A 21503-nucleotide genomic window follows, 5' to 3' on the forward strand; every position below is an offset into this window, starting at 1 on the left:
CATGGAGACATAAGAAAGTCTTCCTCGGTGATTCAGTGCAAAGAAATACAGGAAAACAATAGAATGGGAAAGACTAGAGATATCTTCAAGAAGATTATTGATAGTAAGGGAACATTTCACGCAAAGATGGGCTCTATAAAGGACAAAAATGGTATGGACCTAACAGAAGCAGAAGATATTAAGAAGAGGTGGCAAGAATACACAGAAGAACTGTACAAAAAAGATCTTCACGACCAAGATAATCACGATGGTGTGATCATTCACCTAGAGCCAGACATCCTGGTATGTGAAGTCAAGTGGGCCTTAGGAAGCATCATTACAAACAAAACTAGTGGACTTGATGGAATTTCAGTTTGGCTCTTTCAAATCCTGAAAGATGATGCTGTGAAAGTGCTGCACTCAATATGCCAGCAAATTTGGAATACTCAGCAGTAGCCACAGGACTGGAAAAGGTCAGTTTTCATTCCAATCCCAAAGAAAGGCAATGCCAAAGAATGCTCAAACTACCGCACAATTGCACTCATCTCTCACACTAGCAAAGTAATGTTCAAAATTCTCCAAGCCAAGCTTCAGCAGTACATGAATCGTGAACTTTCAGATGTTCAAGCTGGATTTAGAAAAGGCAGAGGAACAAGAGATCAAATTGCCAACATCCTTTGGATCATGGAAAAAGCAAGAGCGTTCCAGAAATACATCTTCTTCTGTTTTAATGACTACACCAAAGCCTTTGACTGTGTGGATAACAACAAACAATGGAAAATTCTTCAAGAGATGGGAGTACCAGACCACCTTACCTGCCTTCTGAGAAGTCTGCATGCCAGTCAAGAAGCAACAGTTAAAACTGTACATGAAAAACAGAATGGTTCCAAAGAGGGAAAGGAGTATGTCATGGTTGTATATTGTCAATCTGCTTATTTAACTTATATGCAGAGTAAATCATGTGAAATGCCAGGCTGGACAAAGCACAAGCTGGAATCAATATTGCTGGGGAAAATATCAATAACCTCAGATATGCAGATTACACCACACTTATAGCAGAAAGCAAAGAACTAAAGAGCCTCTTGATGAAAGTGAAAGAACAGAGTGAAAAAGCTGGCTTAAAACTCAACATTAAAAAACTAAGATCATGACATCCGGTCCCATTACTTTGTGGCAAATACATAGGGACACAATGGAAACAGTGACAGACTTTATTTTGGGGGGCTCCACAATCACTGCAGATGGTGACTGCAGCCATGAAATTAAAAGACACTGGCTCCTTGGAAGAAAAGCTATGACCAAACTAGACAGTGTATTAAAAAGCAGAGACATTACTTTGCCAACAAAGTTTAAAAATAAAAAAAATTGTAAAAAGATTAAGCTGAAAAAAAAAGTCTGTCTAGTCAAAGCTATGACTTTTTCAATAGTCATTTATGGGTGTGTGAGACTTGGACTATAAAGAAAGCTGAGTGCTGAGGAATTGATGCTTTTAAACTGTGGTGTTGGAGAAGACTCTTGAGAGTCCCTTGGACTGCAAAGAGATCCCACCAGTCCATCCTAAAGAAAATCGGTCCTGAATATTCATCCTAACTTATGCTGAAACTGAAACGCCAATACTTTGGCCTCCTGTTGCAAAGAACTGACTCATTGGAAAGACCCTGATCCTGGGAAATATTGAAGGCAGGAGGAGAAAGGGATGACAGAGGATGAAATTGTTGGATGACATCACTGACTCGATGACATGCATTTGAACAAGATTCGGGAGTTGTTGATGGACAGGGAAGCCTGGCATGCTGCAGTACGTGGGGACGCAAAGAGTCAGACACAACTGAGTGACTGATCTGAACTGAACTGAATATAAAGAAAAGTTGAAATTGTGTACAATGGAAAGTGAGGCAGAAATGATGTTTTTAGTTTAATCCAAAATATTGTTGAGTTCAAGATTGTTGCTATTTTTCAAGGAAAGATTCACCAATGTGAGAGAATTGAGGTTCTCTGCTCTTAATAAAGCCCACACAGAGTGGATACTCTCGCCAGTCAATCTGGCTGAAGCTACATTAAAGCTATATTCTTCAAATGAAAGAGTAAATAGCAGTGACAATTACTCTAATATCCTATGTGGGTAGCAGAACCAAAAAAATGAAACAAACGTATCTCTAAAATTTCTACTGTACCAGTGGGATCCCATCACCAGGATAAATCCCAGAGATTAGATAAAGTATGAAAATTTTCGTCAGGTGCATTGCAAGGTAGCCTGAGACCTAAGGCTGGCATTATCAGAGAGAGATAACAGGGTTTGACTTGTCTGTTTATGCTATAGCAACTTTGTCCCTTTTCATATGTCCCTATTACTAATTGTACACATACAGATATGTGTATGTTGTGTGTATATACATATATGTGTGTATATATATATCTGCAGTTTGTGTTATGTATTACACATACAGAGAGAAAGAATAAGTATAGAAACAGAGGCAGAGAGTGAAAGACAGTCAAGACTTGATAACCACAAGTGATTAGCAATACCTTATCTAACGATGTTAGATAACAATATGTTATCTCTCAATGAAAGCTTAAGAGAGAAAGCAAGTGGAAATGAGAGAAATTTACCTTTCTAAGAACTCACCTTCACTGCATGATTATGTATATATATTTTATAAATATATAAATATGCTATGCTATGCTAAGTCACTTTAGTCGTGTCCGACTCTGTGTGACCCCATAGACGGCAGCCCACCAGGCTCCCCCGTCCCTGGGATTCTCCAGGCAAGAACACTGGAGCAGGTTGCCATTTCCTTCTCCAATGCATGAAAGTGAGAACTGAAAGTGAAGTTGCTCAGTCATGTCCGACTCTCAGCGACCCCATGGACTGCAGCCTACGAGGCTCCTCCATCCATGGGATTTTCCAGGCAAGAGTACTGGAGTGGGGTGCCATTGCCTTCTCCAAATATATAAATATAACTATATTGATAATTTAAATTTAATATATTTAAATTTATAAAAATATAACTATATAAATTTATAAAAATATAAAATTCATTTGTGTTTACCCTTCACCCTGAAGAATGAACACTCAGCATGCTATGTCAAGGCACTTATTTGCAAGTTACTACTCAAAGAGCTGGTGTATCTGTGGTTGCTTGTTGAGAAAGAGTGGTTCATTTCTGTTCAAGGACCCAATTAACTTAAGGGCAGAGAAGGGAAACTCACATAGCTAGAAAGGTGGAATGTAACTTGATTTGCTCTATCAGGGAATAGGATTACTCTTGGGTGTTCAGGCTCCCTAGATGAACAGAAAAACAACAGAAAGGGACTAATGAAAGATTTTTAATAATTACCTACATATTTCCCTATGTGTTTGTTATCTAAACACTCCTGAGAGGAGTTCATGACTTTCTGCACCTAGTACTTATGCCTAAGAGAAAAGGACTCAGTTACCCTATTTCCTTATCAGTGATACAGATAAACTCACAACTGTTTATTCTAAACATAAAATTGCCCAGAACCCATAAATGGTCATCTCACTTTTTCCCCTTTTATTTGCCATGAAGTGATGGGACCAGATGCCATGATCTTAGTGTCTTTATTGTTGAGTTTTAAGCCAGCTTTTCCACTCTCAGTTGTCCCTATTCATTATGGAGTTGAGCCAGATTCTATGTTAACTATTTACTTCTTATAATTTAACTATTTACTTCTATAATTTAGGATCCTTTTCAAGTCCTAATAAACTCAAAGAAAACAGCTTCAAGGAATCAATCATACACATCATGTTACTACAAACAATATTTTAAAATTCAGGTTAACAGAGGAACAACACCATAATAATGTCTCTGAGAACAAGTTCAGGGCTCCACAGAAGTTATTTCAGTTATTTCAAGGAGAGTCTCAAGAGAATACATCAAAATACAACACAATGTGTTGAAAGTTTAGCTCAGCTTTCATCATTCCTGAGAAACCTGTATGCAGGTCAAGAAGCAACAGTTAGAACTGGACATGGGGGGCGGTCCTAAGATGGCAGAGGAATAGGACGGGGAGACCACTTTCTCCCCCACAGATTCATGAAAAGAACATTTGAATGTTGAATAAATTCCACAAAACAACTTCTGAATGCCAGTAGAGGACATCAGGCACCCAGAAAAACAGCCCATTGTATTCAAAAGGAGGTAGGAAGAAATATAAAAGATAAAAAGAGAGACAAAAGAGATAGGGACAGAGATCTGTCCCAGGAAGGGAGTCTTAAAAAAGAGAGGTTTCCAAACACCAGGAAACACTTTCACTGGTGAGTCTGGTGGTGAGCCTTGGAACCTCAGAGGGCAACATAACCAGAAGGAAAAATAAATAGATAATTAAAACCCATAGATTACATGCCCAATGGTAACTCCCAGTGGAGAAACAGCGCAGACGCCTACATCCGCCACCAGCAAGCAGGGACTGGGCAGGGAAGCGCGGGCTGCATTGCTTAGAGAAAGGACCCAGCCTGAATGCCCCTAGGGCAATCTGAGGGAACTAACTTCAGATAGGAAACCAGACTGGGCTAGCTACCCCGCGAAAAGCCCTAACCTAAGACACCGCCAGGCCCGCTCACAGAACAAAGGACTGACTAGAGCTAGCCGGCTGTGGACCAGCCCATCCCCCGCTAGAGACAGGAAGGCGAGAGCAGCCAGAGCCAGAACAGGGCAATAGCGGCCCCAGAGAGGCATCATCTACCAAACTGCAAGCAGGCTTCGTTGCTAACTAAGATTTCTTGGGATTCTGGACGGTGGACATCCACCTGAGAAGGTGGGCCGGTTGTACACCCAGAAAACCAAGCGGCAGGGACGGGAGAGGCGATAAGTCGCAGCAACTGCACTCGCCAAACACCTGCTCACCTGAGCTGCTTGGGCCTGGGAAGGGCACAAAACGCAGGCCTAACCAAGTCTGTACATCTGAGGAGTACCCTAGTGCCTGAACCTGAGCAGCTTAGACCTGGGGAGTGCATACAACCCAGGGCCAGCCTCAGACAGTTCCCGACAGAGCAACCTAGAGCCTAAGCAGTGTAGACAGGGAAAGCACATACGCCGTGAGCAGGGGCAAACCCACTGTGGCTGAGACACTGCGAGCACATGCCAGTGTTATTTGTTTGCAGTGTTTCTCCCTCCCCACAGCACAACTGAACAAGTGAGCCTAAAAAGTGTCCACCACCGCCCCCTTGTGTCAGGACAGAAATTAGACACTAAAGAGATCAGCAAACAGAAGCTAAAACAAACCGAGGGTATGCCTTGGAAGTGACAGGTGCAATAGATTAAAACCCTGTAGTTAGCACCGACTACATAGGAAGGGGCCTATAGATCTTGAGAAGCATCAGTGCTGTATAGATGGAGAAGTCTTGAAGCTACTGTAAGAAGAAGACTGAAAACCAAAGGCAGGAGGCTTAAATCCAAATCCTGAGAACAACAGAAAACTCCTGACTCCAGGAAACATTAATCAATAGGATCTCATCAAACACCTCCATTCCTACACTGAAACCAAGCACCACCCAAGGGCAAATGAGTTCCAGAGCAAGACATACCATGCAAATTCTCCAGCAACAAAGGAACACAGCCCTGAGCTTCAATATACAGGCTGCCCAAAGTCACTCCAACCCCACTGATATATCATAACTCATTACTGGACACTTCATTGCACTCCAGAGAGAAGAAATACAGCTCCACCCACCAGAACACCGACACAAGCTTCCCTAACCAGGAAACCTTGACAAGCCACCAATACAACCCCACCCACAGTGAGGAAACTCCACAATAAAGAGAACTCCACAAACTGCCAGAATACAGAAAGGTCACCCCAAACACAGCAATATAAACAAGATGAAGAGACAGAGGAATACCAAGCAGGTAAAAGAATGGGATAAATGCCCACCAAACCTAACAAAAGAGGAAGAGATAGGGAATCTACCTGATAAAGAATTCTGAATAATGATAATGAAAATGATCCAAAATCTTGAAAACAAAATGGAGTTACAGATAAATAGCCTGGAGAGGATTGAGAAGGTGCAAGAAAGGTTTAACAAGGACATAGAAGAAATAAAAAAGAGTCAATATATAATGAATAATGCAATAAATGAGATCAAAAACACTCTGGAGGGAACCAACAGTAGAATAACAGAGGCAGAAGATAGGATAAGTGAGGTAGAAAATAGAAAGGTAGGAATAAATGAATCAGAGACGAAAAAAAAATAACTAATTAAAAGAAATGAGGACAATCTCAGAGACCTCTGGGACAATGTTAAACGCCCCAACATGCGAACCATAGGAGTCCCAGAAGAAGAAGACAAAAAGAAAGACCATGAGAAAACACTTGAGGAGATTAATAGTTGAAAACTTCCCTAAAATGGGGAAGGAAATAATCACCCAAGTCCAAGAAACCCAGAGAGTCCCAAACAAGATAAACCCAAGGTGAAACACCTGAAGACACATATTAATCAAATTAACAAAGATCAAACACAAAGAACAAATATTAAAAGCAGCAAGGGAAAAACAACAAATAACACACAAGGGGATTCCCATAAGGATAACAGCTGATCTTTCAATAGAAACTCTTCAGGCCAGGAGGGAATGGCAAGACATACTTAAAGTGAGGAAAGAAAATAACCTACAGCCCAGATTATTGTACCCAGCAAGGATCTCATTCAAGTATGAAGGAGAAATCAAAAGCTTTTCAGACAAGCAAAAGCTGAGAGAATTCAGCACCACCAAAACAGCTTTCCAACAAATGCTAAAGGATATTCTCTAGACAGGAAGCACAAAAGGAGTGTATAAACTCGAACCCAAAACAATAAAATAAATGGCAACTGGATCATACTTATTGATAATTACCTTAAACGTAAATGGGTTGAATGCCCCAACTGAAAGACAAAGACTGGCTGAATGGATACAAAAACAAGACCCCTACATATGTTGTCTACAAGAGACCCACCTCAAAACAGGGGACACATACAGACTGAAAGTGAAGGGCTGGAAAAAGATATTCCATGAAAATAGAGACCAAAAGAAAGCAGGAGTAGCAATACTCGTATCAGATGAAATAGACTTTAAAACAAAGGCTGTGAAAAGAGACAAAGAAGGACACTACATAATGATCAAAGGACCAATCCAAGAAGATATAACAATTATAAATATATATGCACCCAACATAGGAGCGCCACAATATGTAAGACAAATGCTAACAAGTATGAAAGGGGAAATAAACAATAACACAATAATAGTAGGAGACTTTAATACCCCACTCACACCTATGGATAGATCAACTAAACAGAAAATTAACAAGGAAACACAAACTTTAAATGATACAATAGACCAGTTAGCCCTAATGTCCTAATCTATAGGACATTTCACCCCAAAACAATGAATTTCACCTTTTTCTCAAGCACACACAGAAACTTCTCCAGGATAGATCACATCCTGGGCCATAAATCTAGCCTTGGTAAGTTCAAAAAAATTGAAATCATTCCAAACATCTTTTCTGACCACAATGCAGTAAGATTAGATCTCAATTACAGGAGAAAAACATTAAAAATTCCAGCATATGGAGGCTGAACAATACACTTCTGAATAACCAACAAATCACAGAAGAAATCAAAATATGCATAGAAGCGAATGAAAATGAAAACACAAGCCAAAGCCTATGGGATACTGTAAAAGCAGTGCTAAGGGGAAAGTTCATAGCAATACAGGCATACCTCAAGAAACAAGAAAAAAGTCAAATAAATAACCTATGCTGGATCATGGAAAAAGCAAGAGAGTTCCAGAAAAACATCTATTTCTGCTTTATTGACTAGGCCAAAGCCTTTGACTGTGTGGATCACAATAAACTGGGGAAAATTCTGAAAGAGATGGGAATACCAGACCACCTGACCTGCCTCTTGAGAAACCCATATGCTGGTCAGGAAGCAACTGTTAGAACTGGACATGGACCAACAGACTGGTTCCAATTGGAAAAGGAGTATGTCAGGGCTGTATATTGTCACCCTGTTTATTTAACTTATATGCAGAGTACATCGTGAGAAATGCTGGACTGGAAGAAACACAAGCTGGAATCAAGATTGCCAGGAGAAATATCAATCACCTCAGATATGCAGATGACACCACCCTTATGGCAGAAAGTGAAGAGGAACTCAAAAGCCTCTTGATGAAAGTGAAAGTGGAGAGTGAAAAAGTTGGCTTAAAACTCAACATTCAGAAAACAAAGATCATGGCATCTGGTCCCATCACTTCATGGCAAATAGATGGGGAAACAGTGTCAGACTTTATTTTTGGGGTCTCCAAAATCACTGCAGATGGTGAAAGCAGCCATGAAATTAAAAGACACTTACTCCTTGGAAGGAAAGTTATGACCAACCTAGATAGCATATACAAAAGCAGAGACATTACTTTGCCAACATGGTCCATCTAGTCAAGGCTATGGTTTTTCCTGTGGTCATGTATGGATGTGAGAGTTGGACTGTGAAGAAGGTTGGGCACCAAAGAATTGATGCTTTTGAACTGTGGTGTTGGAGAAGACTCTTGAGAGTCCCTTGGACTGCAAGGAGATCTAATCAGTCCATTCTGAAGGAGATCAGCCCTGGGATTTCTTTGGAAGGAATGATGCTAAAGCTGAAACTCTAGTACTTTGGACACCTCATGTGAAGAGTTGACTCATTGGAAAAGACTCTGATGCTAGGAGGGATTGGAGGCAAGAGGAGAAGGGGACGACAGAGGATGAGATGGCTGGATGGCATTACTGACTCGATGGACATGAGTCTGAGTGAACTCCAGGAGTTGGTGATGGACAGTGAGGCCTGGATGGACAGGGAAACCTGGCACGCTGCGATTCATGGGGTCGCAAAGAGTCAGACACGACTGAGCGACTGAACTGAACTGAACACCTAAAGCAACTAGAAAATAAAGAAATGAAGAACCCCAGGGTTAGTAGATGGAAAGAAATCTTAAAAATTAGGACAGAAATAAATGCAAAAGAAACAAGAGAGACCATAGCCAAGTCAACAAAGCCAAAAGCTGGTTCTTTGAAAGGATAAATAAAATTGACAAACCATTAGCCAGACTCATCAAGAAACAAAGGGAGAAAAATCAAATCAATAAAATTAGAAATGAAAATGGAGAGATCACGACAGACAACACAGAAATACAAAGGGTCATAAGAGACTACTATCAGCAATTATATGTCAATAAAATGGACAACGTGGTAGAAATGGGCAAATTCTTAGAAAAATACAACTTTCCAAAAATGAACCAGGAAGAAATAGAAAATCTTAACAGCCCCATTACAAGCATGGAAATTGAAAGAGTAATCAGAAATCTTCCAGCAAACAAAAGCCCAGGTCCAGATGGCTTCACAGCTTAATTCTACCAAAAACTTACAGAAGAGCTAACACCTATCCTACTCAAATTCTTCCAGAAAGTTTCAGAGGAAGGTAAACTACCAAGCTCATTCTATGAGGCCACCACCACCCTAATACCAAAACCTGACAAAGATGCCACAAAAAAAGAAAACTACAGGCCAATATCATGGATGAGCATAGATGCAAAAATCCTTAACAAAATTCTAGCAATCAGAATCCAACAACATATTAAAAATATCATACACCATGACCAAGTGGACTTTATCCTGGGGATGCAAGGATTCTTCAATATCTGCAAAGCAATCAGTGTAATACACCACATTAACAAATTGAAAAATAAAAGACATATGATTATCTCAATAGATGCAGAGAAAGCCTTTGACAAAATTAAAAATCCATTTATGAAAAAAAAAAACCTCTCCAGAAAGCAGGAATAGAAGGCACATACCTCAATATAATATATGACAAACCCACAGCAAACATTATCCTCAATGGTGAAAAATTGAAAGCATTTCCCCTAAAGTCAGGAACAAGACAAGGGTGCCCACTCTCACCATTACTATTCAACATAGTTTTGGAAGTTTTGGCCACAGCAATCAGAACAGAAAAAGAAATAAAAGGAATCCAAATTGGAAAAGAAGAAGTAAAACTCTCACTATTTGCAGATGACATGATCCTCTACATAGAAAACCCTAAAGACTCCACCAGAAAATTACTAGAGCTAATCAATGAATATAGTAAAGTTGCAGGATATGAAATCAACACACAGAAATCCCTGGCATTCCTATACACTAATAATGAGAAAATAGAAAGAGAAATTAAGGAAACAATTCCATTCACCATTGCAATGAAAAGAATAAAATACGTACAAATATATCTACCTAAAGAAACTAAAGACCTATATATAGAAAACTATAAAACACTGGTGAAAGAAATCAAAGAGGACACTAGTAGATGGAGAAATATACCATGTTCATGGATTGGAAGAATCAATATAATGAAAATGAGTATACTACCCAAAGCAATCTGTAGATTCAATGCAATCCCTATCAAGCTACCAACAGTATTTTTCACAGAGCTAGAACGAATAATTTCACAATTGGTATGGAAATACAAAATACCTCAAATAGCCAAAGCAATCTTGAGAAAGAAGAATGGAACTGGAGGAATCAACCTGCCTGACTTCAGGCTCTACTACAAAGCCACAGTTATCAAGACAGTATGGTACTGGCACAAAGACAGAAATATAGATCAATGGAACAAAATAGAAAGCCCAGAGATAAATCCACGCACCTATGGACACCTTATCTTTGACAAAGGAGGCAAGATTATACAATGGAGAAAAGATAATCTCTTTAACAAGTGGTGCTGGGAAAATTGGTCAACCACTTGTTAAAGAATGAAACTAGAACACTTTCTAACACCATGTGTGTGTGTGTTAGTTGCTTAGTCATGTCTGACTCTTTGCAACCCCGTAGACTATAGCCCACCAGCCCTCCATCCATGGGATTCTCCAGGCAAGAACACTGCAGTGGGTTGCCATTTCCTTCTCCATTCCAAAAATAAACTCAAAATGGATTAAAGATCCAAATGTAAGACCAGAAACTATAAAATTCCTAGAGGAGAACATAGGCAAAACACTCTCTGACATACATCACAACAGGATCCTCTATGACCCACCTCCCAGAATATTGGAAATAAAAGCAAAAATAAACAAATGGGACCTAATTAAACTAAAAGCTTCTGCACAACAAAGGAAACTATAAGCAAGGTGAAAAGACAGCCTTCAGAATGGGAGAAAGTAATAGCAAATGAAGCAACTGACAAACAACTAATCTCATAAATATACAAGCAACTCTTGCAGCTCAATTCCAGAAAAATAAACAACCCAATCAAAAAATGGGCCAAAGAACTAAATAGACATTTCTCCAAAGAAGACATACAGATGGCTAACAAACACATGAAAAGATGCTCAACATCACTCATTATCAGCGAAATGCAAATCAAAACCACAATGAGGTACCATTTCACACCAGTCAGAATGGCTGCGATCCAAAAGTCTACAAGCAATAAATGCTGGAGAGGGTGTGGAGAAAAAGAACACTCTTACACTGTTGGTGGGAATGCAAACTAGTACAGCCACTATGGAGAACAGTGTGGAGAGTCCTTAAAAAACTCGAAATAGAACTGCCATATGACCCAGAATACTTTGGCCACCTCATACGAAGAGTTGACTCATTGGAAAAGACTCTGATGCTGGGAGGGATTGAGGGCAGGAGGAGAAGGGGACGACAGAGGATGAGATGGCTGGATGGCAACACTGACTCAATGGACATGAGTCTCAGTGAACTTCGGGAGTTGCTGATAGACAGGGAGGCCTGGGGTGCTGCGATTCATGGGGTCGCAAAGAGTCGGACATGACTGAGCAACTGATCTGATCTGATCTGATCTGATGGCCCAGAAATCCCACTGCTGGGCGTACACATTGAGGAAATCAGAATTGAAAGAGGCACATGTATCACAATGTTCATCGCAGCACTGTTTATAATAGTCAGGACATGGAAGCAACCTAGATGTCCATCAGCAGACGAATGGATAAGAAAGCTGTGGTACATATACACAATGGAGTATTACTCAACCATTAAAAAGAATACATTTGAATCAGTTCTAATGAGGTGGATGAAACTGGAGCCTATTACACGGAGTGAAGTTATCCAGAAAGAAAAACAGCAATACAGTATACTAACACATATATATATGGAATTTAGAAAGATGGTAATGATAACCCTGTATGCAAGACAGCAAAAGAGACACAAATGTATAGAATAATCTTTTGGACTCTGTGGGAGAGGCAGAGGGGTGGGATGATTTGGGAGAATGGCATTGAAACATGTATACTATTATATATGAAACAAATTGCCAGTCCAGGTTCGATGCATGATACAGGATGCTCGGGGCTGGTGCACTGGGATCACCCAGAGGGATGGTATGGGGAGGGAGGAGGGAGGGGGGTTCAGGATGGGGAACATATGTACACCCATGGCAGATTCATGTTGATGTATGGCAAAACCAATACAATATTGCAAAGTAATTAGCCTCCAATTAAAAAACCCCAGGGTTAGTAGAAGGAAAGAAATCTTAAAAATTAGAGCAGAAATAAATGCAAAAGAAACAAAAGAGAGCATAGCAAAAATCAACAAAACCAAAAGCTGGTTCTTTGAAAGGATAAATAAAATTGACAAACCATTAGCCAGACTCATCAAGAAACAAAGGGAGAAAAATCAAATCAATAAAATTAGAAATGAAAATGGAGAGATCACAACAGACAACACAGACATACAAAGGATCATAAGAGACTACTATCAACAATTATATGCCAATAAAATGGACAACGAGGAAGAAATGGACAAATTCTTAGAAAAGTACAACTTTCCAAAACTCGACCAGGAAGAAATAGAAAATCTTAACAGACCCATCACAAGCACGGAAATTGAAACTGTAATCAAAAATCTTCCAGCAAACAAAAGCCCAGGTCCAGACGGCTTCACAGCTGAATTCTACCAAAAATTTAGAGAGGAGCTAACACCTATCCTGCTCAAACTCTTCCAGAAAATTGCAGAGGATGGTAAACTTCCAAACTCATTCTATGAGGCCACCATCACCCTAATACCAAAACCTGACAAAGAGCCCACAAAAAAAGAAAACTACAGGCCAATATCACTGATGAACATAGATGCAAAAAGCCTTAACAAAATTCTAGCAATCAGAATCCAACAACACATTAAAAAGATCATACACCATGACCAAGTGGGCTTTATCCCAGGGATGCAAGGATTCTTCAATATCCGCAAATCAATCAATGTAATACACCACATTAACAAATTGAAAAATAAAAACCATATGATTATCTCAATAGATGCAGAGAAAGCCTTTGACAAAATTCAACATCCATTTATGATCAAAACTCTCCAGAAAGCAGGAATAGAAGGAACATACCTCAACATAATCAAAGCTATATATGACAAACCCACAGCAAACATTATCCTCAATGGTGAAAAATTGAAAGCATTTCCTCTAAAGTCAGGAACAAGACAAGGGTGCCCACTTTCACCATTACTATTCAACATAGTTTTGGAAGTTTTGGCCACAGCAATCAGAGCAGAAAAAGAAATAAAAGGAATCCAAATTGGAAAAGAAGAAGTAAAGCTCTCACTGTTTGCAGATGACATGATCCTCTACATAGAAAACCCTAAAGACTCCACCAGAAAATTACTAGAACTAATCAATGACTATAGTAAAGTTGCAGGATATAAAATCAACACACAGAAATCCCTTGCATTCCTATACACTAATAACGAGAAAACAGAAAGAGAAATTAAGGAAACAATTCCATTCACCATTGCAACGGAAAGAATAAAATACTTAGGAATATATCTACCTAAAGAATCTAAAGACCTATATATAGAAAACTATAAAACACTGGTGAAAGAAATCAAAGAGGACACTAACAGATGGAGAAATATACCATGTTCATGGATTGGAAGAATCAATGTAGTGAAAATGAGTATACTACCCAAAGCAATCTATAGATTCAATGCAATCCCTATCAAGCTACCAACAGCATTCTTCACAGAGCTAGAACAAATAATTTCACAATTTGTATGGAAAAACAAAAAACCTCGAATAGCCAAAGCGATCTTGAGAAAGAAGAATGGAACTGGAGGAATCAACCTACCTGACTTCAGGCTCTACTACAAAGCCACAGTTATCAAGACAGTATGGTACTGGCACAAAGACAGGAATATAGATCAATGGAACAAAATAGAAAGCCCAGAGATAAATCCACGCACATATGGACACCTTATCTTCGACAAAGGAGGCAAGAATATACAATGGATTAAAGACAATCTCTTTAACAAGTGGTGCTGGGAACTCTGGTCAACCACTTGTAAAAGAATGAAACTAGAACACTTTCTAACACCATACACAAAAATAAACTCAAAATGGATTAAAGATCTAAACATAAGACCAGAAACTATAAAACTCCTAGAGGAGAACATAGGCAAAACACTCTCTGACATACATCACAGCAGGATCCTCTATGACCCACCTCCCAGAATATTGGAAATAAAAGCAAAAATAAACAAATGGGACCTAATTAACCTTAAAAGCTTCTGCACATCAAAGGAAATTATCAGCAAGGTGAAAAGACAGCCTTCAGAATGGGAGAAGATAATAGCAAATGAAGCAACTGACAAACAACTAATCTCGAGAATATACAAGCAACTCCTACAGCTCAACTCCAGAAAAAGAAATGACCCAATCAAAAAATGGGCCAAAGAACTAAATAGACATTTCTCCAAAGAAGACATACAGATGGCTAACAAACACATGAAAAGATGCTCAACATCACTCATTATCAGAGAAGTGCAAACCAAAACCACTATGAGGTACCATTTCACACCAGTCAGAATGGCTGCGATCCAAAAGTCTACAAGTAATAAATGCTGGAGAGGGTGTGGAGAAAAGGGAACCCTCTTACACTGTTGGTGGGAATGCAAACTAGTACAGCCACTATGGAGAACAGTGTGGAGATTCCTTAAAAAACTGGAAATAGAACTGCCTTATGATCCAGCAATCCCACTGCTGGGCATACACACTGAGAAAACCAGAAGGGAAAGAGACACGAGTACCCCAATGTTCATCGCAGCACTGTTTATAATAGCCAGGACATGGAAGCAACCTAGATGTCCATCAGCAGATGAATGGATAAGCAAGCTGTGGTACATATACACAATGGAGTATTATTCAGCCATTAAAAAGAATACATTTGAATCAGTTCTAATGAGGTGGATGAAACTGGAGCCTATTATACAGAGTGAAGTAAGCCAGAAAGAAAAACACCAATACAGTATACTACCGCATATATATGGAATTTAGAAAGATGGTAACAATAACCCTGTGTACGAGACAGCAAAAGAGACACTGATGTATAGAACAGTCTTATGGACTCTGTGGGAGAGGGAGAGGGTGGGAAGATTTGGGAGAATGGCATTGAAACATGTAAAATATCATGTATGAAATGAGTTGCCAGTCCAGGTTCGATGCACGATACTGGATGCTTGGGGCTGGTGCACTGGGACGACCCAGAGGGATGGAATGGGGAGGGAGGAGGGAGGAGGGCTCAGGATGGGGAACACATGTATACCTGTGGCGGATTCATTTTGATATTTGGCAAATCTAATACAGTTATGTAAAGTTTAAAAATAAAATTAAATTAAAAAAAAAATAAAACTGGTAAAAAGCAAAAAAAAAATAAAATAAAATAAAATAAAATAAATTTATATTAAAAAATAAAATAAAAGTAATTATGCTCAAAAAAATATAGTGGTTTTGAGCCTGAATATCAGTGGTTGTGGCCACATTTGTGGGGAACTAGGTAAGGAGAGGCCAGAATTTTTCATCTTATTTTTTATTTATTTTTACTTGTTTTGTTTATTCTTATTATTTACTTGTTTCTTTTTGTTAACCACTTTGTACTGAAGTATAGTTTATTCACAATGTTTAGGTTTTTCAGGTGTACAAAATATGATTTAGTTACATATATACATGTGAACTCATATATATGTATATATGCATATATATATATATTAAAATTATTTTCCATTATAGGTTATTATAAGATATTGAATATAGTTACTGTTCTATAAAATAGGCCCTTGTTATTTATCTATTTTATATATAGCAGGCTGTTTACGTTAACCACAAACTTCTAATTTATCCTGAAGTTTCTTTTATTTCATTTTATTCTTGAAGCACTAAATAAATAGTTCAAATAATCTCAATGAGGTCCTGACATATAAGGGAAAACATGCCTTCTTATTTTCATATGGAGACTTTCTTGGCATAATGTATTATGAGAGTTATCTGGCCTGTCATATGAACACAAAATTGTAGAATGACTGGCTTTTATCCCTCTACTGAACAACATGCTGATACTGTACTAACACATAGGCAGTAATTTCGTACTTTGCCCTCTTCCTTACTCAGACAGTGCAGTGCTGTGCTCAGTTGCTTCAGTCATGTCCAACTCTTTGTGACCCTATGGACTGTAGCCCACCAGGCTCTTCTGTCCATAGAATTCTCCAGGCAAGCATACTGGAATGGGTTTCCATTCCTCTGCCAAGGGATCTTCCTGGCCTATGGATTGAACCTGTATCTCCTGCATCTCCTGCATAGAGGGGAATTCTTTACCACTAAGCCACTGGGGAAGCCCAATCCAGACAGTGAATCTAGGTAACTCCATGGGATGCCTCTGCATTTGACTATATCCAGAAGGAAAAATTAACAGCAAATGACTGTAACCTAATTTAGCGAGCTCAAACATGTTTGTGTGTTGCAGAAATAATGGTTTGATTCACCTTTTTGGCAACACTGGCATGTTGAATTTCCTGATAATAAAATGTTGAAGAAGCGAGTGTCATGAATATTAGCTGTTACCTCCTAACCATTTGGGAAATTAGTATCCAACCTTCTCCATGTGTTTTCTGCATTGTTTCAGTGCATATTTATTTTTGTGTTTTAATTTTCTCCCCTCCATTCACTCCATTGTCATATATAAGACAGGTTCATGATAACTTTATTATTTTATCCATGTGTCACGTTTTGTGATTTATGGACAAAATGCATCTACACTTTTTTTTATTTTTAAACTTTACAATATTGTATTGGTTTTGCCAAATATCGAAATGAATCCGCCACAGGTATACATGTGTTCCCCATCCTGAACCCTCCTCCCTCCTCCCTCCCCATACCAACCCTCTGGGTCGTCCCAGTGCACCAGCCCCAAGCATCTAGTATCGTGCATCGAACCTGGACTACACATCTATACATTTTTTGAGACTACAGATTTGATCTGTATGAAATAAACGGTGATATATTGGCATGACATTTTCTCTGAGAGGAGTGACATGAGGAATTAACTTGCATTATTTTAGGTGCTGATATTGTGTGTGTATAAATCCAAGGGGTAGTATGTTTACAACTTGTAAGTGATCTTTGTGGTGAACTGTCATGGATTGTTATTGATGTATTTGCTTATTCATATATTTTGGCTGTGTATCTTCTATACTCTCTGTGCATGTGGCAATGCTTTCTGCTATAGAAGCCAAAATACCAGATAGTTTCCCATTCATGTAGCTCAGCTGGTAAAAAATCCGTCTGCAGTGCAGGAGACCCTGGTTTGATTCCTGGGTTGGGAAGATCCCCTGTAGAAGGGAATGGCTCCCCACTCCAGTATTCTTGGGCTTCCCTGGTTGCTCAGCTGGTAAAGAATCTGCCTGCAATGTGGGAGACCTGGATTCGATCCCTGGGTTGGGAAGATCCCCTGGAGAATGGACTGGCTACCCACTCAAGTGTTCTGTCCTGGAGAATTCCATGGGCTCTATAGTCCATAGGGTAGCCAAGAGTCGGACATGACTGAGTGACTTTCACTTTCACAGCAAATACAGAAGGTGGGTATGGGATCTAGCCTTGAACAGCAGAATTTGTCAATCTTGACTTTGGATCAGAAGCAAGCAGCAATAACAAGCACATATAAGGGAGAATGAATTTGGATGACGCAGTGATAGCATTGGCAACATCTGGTTTTGAAAGGCAGGACTGACTTCATGCCAGCCATGCTTTAGGAGGTTTATGTTTGTGGTGACCCTCTGTAGGGCTAAACTGCATGGAGATAGCAGTGGACCCTCACCAGATATTCATTGGCATGATTTTGCAATAATTCTACCAGTTTCCTATTCCTTTTACAAGTTTGGTTCTTTGGCTTTTCTGGGTTGTTGCGTGTGAGTGTGTATGAGAAAGTATAATGGTATGCTTTAGCTGACACATAAAATTTTGTTTACCCTTCTTTCTTTCACTTAAAAATTATATTATGGGCCACTCTTCAATCAGTAAATCAATATCTAATTCTTATATTTTCTGGTTTCTTTATGCATATGATAATGTATATAATTTAAATACAATTACATTATATCATATATGCTATATTATTATTTTTGCATTTTTGCTTTTTTTTTAGTTTTCCTTCATTCCCACCCCTCAACCCCAGATTAGTTTAATAATTATATTTTTATGCTCCTTTATCAATACTTTTAAAATATATAAACTGTCATTGTTTTCTTTACAAAAATGGCACAATGTTATCTACACTCTGTGCATCATATATGCCCCCATGAAAATATCTCATGAAAACCCTACAAAGTTAACTGCTGTTGTTACAATCTTTTAAATAGCTGCTTGATATTTTATAATGTAGCATATTTTGTTCACCCATTCCTCCTTAGGGATATTCTGTTGGCTTTTAGTTGTCATGCCACCATAAAACATGTGTCAGCAATAGAATCTTATTATTGTTAATTATCAACTTGGAAATAATTATCTTTAGGTATTTCTATAGGAAAAGTCTCTCTAAAATTTTAAATAATAAAAATCTTTGGAAATGTAGATGTTTTAAGCCACCTGAAGAAGATGGTGGAAGAGAGACAGTGAGATGAAGAGTGGCAGCAGGTGATGAGAGTTATAATTTCTGGACCATTTTAAGTTCAGAGAAAGCAGTTACAAGTCTACCTGCATCCCCTTTGAGGGGATGGGGTAACTGGATCCTTCTTTCTTCTTAGGTATAAATATTAGTTTCTGAAAGACATGAACTCTTCTCAAGATGATTCAAGTAACCAGCACATAGGAGAAATATGCATGATTATTTAAAACCTTTTATTAATCTTTCTGTTGTTCCTCTGCTTATCAAGGGAACCTGAAGACTCAAGAGTAATCCTATCCCTTGAGACACTAAATCAAGATAATCTCCTACCCATCCAGCTGTGTTAGTTCCCATTCTCTGCATTTAAACTAGTGGGGTTCTTGAACAGAAATCAAGCACTCTTTCTCACTGAGCAATCACAGGAGTATCTGTTCCTTTAGTTGTAACCTGCAAACAAGTATCTCAACATAGCATGTAGGAAGTAAGATTTTGGTATAAACAACAACAACCAAAAGCACAGATCAGTTTTATACTGAAATGAATCACATACTAGAAGGTGAGTTCTTAGAAAGGTGTATTTCTCTTATTTCCTCTTGTTTCCCTTCTTAAACTTATTCAGAGTTAAGTTACTTGGGGATTGTTAGACTTCCATCTAAATGTAGTCATCAAGTCTCTCTCATATATGTACACACACACACACACACACACATATGGTTGAACCTTGAATAAAACAAGTTTGAACACTCATCCATTTACAGAGTTTTTGAATAAATATATTGGAAAGTTTTTGGAGGTTGCAACAATTTGAAAAAAGTCACCTAGAAATCATAGCCTAGAAATATCAAAAAAATTAAGAAACTGTTAGGTATGTCATGAATACATAAAACATATGGAGATACTAGTATATCCTTAAAGAGGCAAAGATGAGTGACATTTAACATAAAACTAATATTGTGTTAGCTTTTGTACCATTTTACAACTTTACTTTCAAAGAGTTACATTCCCATACAGAATGCCTCTCTTCATCATAATGGAAGAAACATTAGCCTATCATCACAGATATATGGTTTTTTTTTAAGTAACAATGTTGTTAATATTGTACAATGAATATAGCTATAATACTGTATCACATAAGAGTTTTCTAACAATTCATTCATTAGTGTATGAACTAGGCTACCTTGAAGCAATCATTTAACTACATCTTCATTATCAATGCATGAATTGTTATAGCTGTAAATAAAGGTGAATTTCTTTTTCACTTATCTTTTCATTTTGATGTCTACTATTAGTGATATGAGTAACACCTACAGTGTCTTCCATCCTGAATGACAACATTAAAATAGTGCTAAAACAGGTGATTCCTTTTGTAAACAGTTGACATAAACTTGCAATATCCATAAATACAGTACAATAAGTGTATTTTCTTATAATTTTCTTTATAGCATTTTCTTTTCTTTAGTTTATTATACAAGTATAGTATATGGTACATATAACATACAAAATATTTGTTAATTTATTGCTATGCCATCAGTAAGGGAAGGTTAGCGGTAGATTATTGGTCATTAAGTTTCTGGGAAGTCAAAGTTTTATATGGATTTTTGACTGTGCAGGGGCTGAGTGAGAAGTTGGTACCACTAAGCCCTGCATTGTTCACAACATAAATACATAGATGTATATATGAAATAGTAATAAGGACCTACGAATAGCAAGTAAGTTGCTATTGCATGGACAGACAAGTCAAACACATACCTCTCAATGATATTCCTGCCTCAGGTCTCAGGCTACCTTGCAATTCACCTGATGAAAATTTTCGTACGTTATCTAACCTGACTGTGATTTATCCTGATGATGGGATCCCCTGGTACAGTAGAAACTTTAGAGATACATTTGTTCCATTTTTTGAGTTCTGATATCTGTCTATATATATATAGGGTTAACTCTGACTCCATTATTTATTCTCTTATATGAAAAATATAGCTTTAATGTAGCTTAAATCACATTGTCTGCAGATCAGATCCATTTTGTATAGGCTTTGCTAAGAGTAGATATCTTCAATTCTCCTATCTTGGTGAGTCTTCCCTCAAAAAATAATTCATAATAACCCTGACCTCAACATTATTGCATTGTTACAAACATCATTTCTGCCTCACTTTCCATTGTACACAATTCCAACTTTTCTTGACTTCAAGCTGGCATATGCTCTTTTCTCTTATGTTGGCTCTCTCTTTCCTATAACAGGTAGTAACTTTAAATAAGAATCAAATACTTGACAGAATTATCTTCTCTTCTGGGAGTATCACCTGGATTTATGAGGACTGGAAGATGGGGGGGGGGCGGTGCTGGGAATATCATCTCTAACAAAGCCAACATTAAAGAATACATATATATTTAAGATAGTAATATGTATCATTATATTAGAAACCAGTCCCTACCCAGGGACTGTGGTTGGGATAACACGTATGAAGTTTATGTTCTCAGAGCCTCATGAAAAACTATCTAAAAAGAAGACAAGCATGAGGCCAGCAGTGTTGTGAGTGTTGCCATTTTCTGGGTCATATGGGAGGTTGTAGGGATTTTGGATGGAGTTTAGATTCTTAACCTGCTCTGAACTTA

Source organism: Bubalus kerabau, chromosome 5 (assembly GCF_029407905.1).
Source record: "Bubalus kerabau isolate K-KA32 ecotype Philippines breed swamp buffalo chromosome 5, PCC_UOA_SB_1v2, whole genome shotgun sequence".
Lineage (NCBI taxonomy): Eukaryota > Metazoa > Chordata > Mammalia > Artiodactyla > Bovidae > Bubalus > Bubalus kerabau.